Here is a 4,741-nt window from a genome sequence, read left to right as displayed (position 1 = left end):
ATTGTGGCTACCCGTATAACACGCCAAACAACACGAAATCAAAAAACCAATGGGACCAATGAAGCATGTGGTTCAGATTCTCTCAAAACCTCGACACATAAGAAACAGAAGCAAACATCAAAGGTTTCATTAATGCCACCTCATATAAAGCCTGCCACAATGATAGAGGAGCTTATGTGGAAGAATAAGATCATTGGGCCACGTACCTTACATTAGCCAACACTTGAAAAACTCAATGTACATACTCAGTTCGAAAAATGGTTGACTCTCGCTTGGAAGAGGTTATTCAACATCACACAACCGGTTTACAAAGAACTCGTTTATGAATTCTTTAGTACTTATCGGTTCAACAAGTATGTTGATAGTGTGACTTTGAGATCAGCTATGAAGTTCTCACTACTAGGTAAAGATTATGAACTGTCGTTTTCTGAATTTGTGATGGCTATGAAGTTATATACCACTGATGAAGTCGATAGTCAGGATTTTATTACTGGTATGACTAGTTGGCCGTTTGGTGTTGAAGCACGTGATTTTTGGACCACTTTTGGAACGGGGGGTTCCAAACATCACTGTCATCCACATTGATCACTCAACCATGTTATAAGATACTGCATCGAGCAATTTCTGAAACGATAAATAAACGTACTACCTGCACTTACAACGTTACACGATCTGACTTGCTGTATATGTATTATATTGTTCATAATACACCGTGTAATTTGGCTAAGTGTTTAGCTCGGTATTTATATAAGAGCTCGGGGAAGAAACATAATGCTGCTATTTGTGGTGGGGCCTATATAACCTAGTTTGCTCTAGGTTTAGGGGATACTACTGAGAGTGATTTACTTTCTTTGACAGAGTTGGCAACTACGACATATTTTGATGAAGCACATTTAGTAAATCTAGAGATAATTGAAAACAAAAACTGTTCTGGTGCTAAAAAAAGTGATGCAGGGAAAGAAATACCTAATGTCAACAGTCAAGCTATCCAAGATCCCCGATTCAGTGGTTTGGAAAATGATTTAGATTGGACGAATAAGGCGTTACGTTTTGGTCTACAAAAACTAGGTCGTTCTTTTGCTCCCGGTCCTTCCTCTGTTCGTGGACCCGGTCCTTCATCTGGTCATGCTGTTGGTCAATCTGCCCGTGGATTCACAAAAAAATCTGCTACTCGTTTTTCGTCAAATTGTTGAAACTTAAGGTTCTAATAGTGGGTCGTCTTCAGGTAATAGAGTGGGTTGCAATCAACTCCTTTCATTTAGATTTGTGTTCTATTGTTGCAGATCAAACTATGTTTATTTTGGGTTATGTACTTTGTTTGTTATGTTTAATAATCATGTATGTTTGATAACTAGTACAATACTTTGGAAGTAGTATGTTTTGGATTTTTTGATCACTATTCTGTATTATATGCTGTTGATCTTGTTTTGTATCTGAACAATATAATACATGATGTATTATGATGTAATCTGACTTGAAATCTGGGTCTTGTTTTATACAACTGACAAGTTGTATAAATTTCAGTTACACAGGTTTTAATATGATGTCAAAACTGTCCCTCCTATATAGATTAAATGGTGAATTAACGGCGTATTATATTCAATTACACAGGTTTTACTCATTACGAACTAGTAAGGCGGTTTAAGGTAAAAAATGTGGGATATTTGTGTGATTTAACAGGAGATGGAAATTTGTACTGTTTCAATTTGACTTTCGGTTTTGGATATTTTGTAATGCTTTACCCACAGAAGCCCATTTCTATTTAGTTTATTTTAGGTTTCCTATATGTTTGTATAACTTGTAAACCTAAAACTGCTTTACTATGCATTAGTTTCCATGTTGTTGTATTCGATTGTTAAACGATGGCTACGACCATATCGTTGTTACTTCTAATCAACACTTGGTTCGATAGGCACATCCATCATTGTTACATATGTGTTTGATCACTAGCCATTTGTTCAAATCAACACATGATAATTAAGACATCAAAACCTCCCGCGTCATATTAAAGATTCAAAATGTCTGAAAAATCTACTATGATACGACATAATTATATCATGTCATATTAGCTTAGGATATGATACGACTAGGACAAATAAATGTCCTATAATTGTATATTTAATATGACTTTTGTATAAGTTGTCCTATAATTTAACACGTAATATGACACCAAACAGTTAATTGTCTTATAAAGTTCCATTTAATAGGTAACAAAAAAGTGTCCTATGTAATGACATGATAATTAAGACCCTAAAAACTAAATGTGTCCTAAAAATTAACAATGATAAGACATAAATATTACATGTACTATTAGCTAATTAGTTATAATACGACTAAATCAAATAAATGTTCTATGATAGGATATTTAATATGACTTTCATATAAGGTGTTCTATAAATTAACAAGTAATGTGACAACAAACTGTTAAATGTCTTATAAAGTCCCATTAATGAGTCATACTTAAAGTGTCCTATAACATCCTATGATAATTAAGACCTCAAAAATTAAAAGTGTCCTAAAAATTAACAATGATACGACATAAGTGTTACATGTCCTATTTGCTAATTAGTTATAATACGACTAGGACAAATAAATGTCCTATGATAGTATATTTAATATGACTTTTACATAAAGTGTCCTATAAAGTAACACTTAATATGACACCAAACCTTTAAATGTCTTATAAAGTCCCATTTAATGGGTCACACAAAAGTGTCCTATGTAATGACTTGATAATTAAGACCCCAAACACTATAAGTGTCCTAAAAATTATCAATGATACGACATAAGTATTACATGTCCTATTAGCTAAATATATAATACGACTTGGACAAAATAAATGTCCTATGATAGTATATTTAATATGACTTTTAAATAAGGTGTCCTATAAAGTAACACGTAATGTGACACCAAACCGTTAAATGTCCTATAAAGTCCCATTTAATAAGTCAAATTTAAAGTGTCCTATGACATCATATGATAATTATGACACAGGTAACTAGTTGGTCCTCTAGAAGAATTTAAGTTTCCTATTATATCTACTATAATGAGACAAACACATTTAAATGTCTTATAAAGTCTCTTTATATGATTGACAATTTAAATGTCATATTATATCATATTAGCTATTATGATATTTAGGACCCCGAAAAATCATTTTTCCTAATAACATACATTTATAGGACTTACATTCAAAGTATCCTAATATGTTACAGTATAATAAGACTCTCGTAAAAAAAATGGCCTTTAACGGCCTATTTCATATGACCTTCATATCAAGTGTCTTATTACATAAACACATAATGAGACCCTAACAAATTAATGTCTTATAACTCCTCTAATAGGATCTACTGTCTAAGTGTCCTATGAAAATATGAGCTAATAGGACACAAAAAAATAATGTGTCCCACAAAATAGTGTTTTAGGACCCAACTCTAAAAGCGTACATCATAATGGGACCTAAATTATGTATGGTCCTATCTAAGTGGCTTTTAGGACTAAATTTTAAAAGGTCCTAGAAAAAAAGGTCCTATAAGTGGACTTTTGTTGTAGTGTAAAAAGGAGCTAAAACGAAGATTGTAGAGCGAAAACAGTGAAAGACAAGAAATCAAGTTATGATCTAGTGATTTTAGCTAACCAGGAAAGACAAACGGCCTGCCAAACAGCTTGCCTGTATGGAAAATGGCCTGCCACATGGCCAGAACAAACAGGCTGCCAAATAGCTTGCCTGTATGGCAAACGGCCTACCACACGGTCAGAACAAAATGGGCATTGCAAATGGCTGATCTGATCAAACGGGCACTGGCAAAATTCAAGTCTATTTAAAGGGCTCTTTTCATCCATTTCAACACACACTCAATTTGCAATTCGTCTTATATTTTCAAGCTTTTTAGTTAGTTTTTAGTAGTATCTAGTTTAGCTTTTATTTTTCGGAGGATATCCCAGCGAGTCCCTGCGATCTCGGGCAGATTTCTCCAGCCTTTTCAGGTTTTTATCAGAAACGCTTGACTTTTGTATTAAACATGTATTCTTACCTTTTATGTTTAATAACGCATTTCGATATTACCATGTTAGCATAATTAATATGTATGTTGCCAAGATAGAATTTTGGGTTAGCGTAGTTATGTTAAATTAGTACGGTTACTATTGTTATGCTAAACTTGTGAGTCTGATAGGTTTGTATGCTAGCATCTTGAGCATTGAACAACCTAGGTTGTGATCAGGACTTGTCCACTTATATGAACTTAGCTACTTCATAGGATTAAGATCCCTGGTTATATTGTATCTGAAGATTCTATGAACTCGGTATGGCCGGAGTTCCCGAGAGGCATCTAATGCGCTTTTAGGACACGGAACTTAGAAATTGAGACATGAATGACCTAGTATGCCTATTGACTGTTCCAAGGAGACCTCTTAGGAGCTATTAAGATCTAGCTAGTGCCTTGACTATATGATCCAAACCTATTGCATGTTCTTGTTTGATTGTTGCCCTAGGATTAAGTCATATCAACTGTTTAGATATCTGCTAGTTTCTATCTGCTTTACTTTCAGTATATCAATTGTAATGCTGTATAATGTTTGATTTGGTTTGATCCCATTAGTATGATGAAATGGTTGTTAGTTTTCATTTAAGGTTTTGTCAACTTAACCCGACGGACTCCTTCCGTTAGTGATCAGTGTTCAATCAACACGACACGTTGTTATTCAATTAACTAAACTGATAACGAGGGTTAGGATTAGA

This window comes from Rutidosis leptorrhynchoides, chromosome 6 (assembly GCF_046630445.1).
Source record: "Rutidosis leptorrhynchoides isolate AG116_Rl617_1_P2 chromosome 6, CSIRO_AGI_Rlap_v1, whole genome shotgun sequence".
In the NCBI taxonomy this organism is placed as follows: domain Eukaryota; kingdom Viridiplantae; phylum Streptophyta; class Magnoliopsida; order Asterales; family Asteraceae; genus Rutidosis; species Rutidosis leptorrhynchoides.
The sequence above is the reverse complement of the archived record's forward strand: the minus strand, read 5'-3'. Positions refer to the sequence as shown.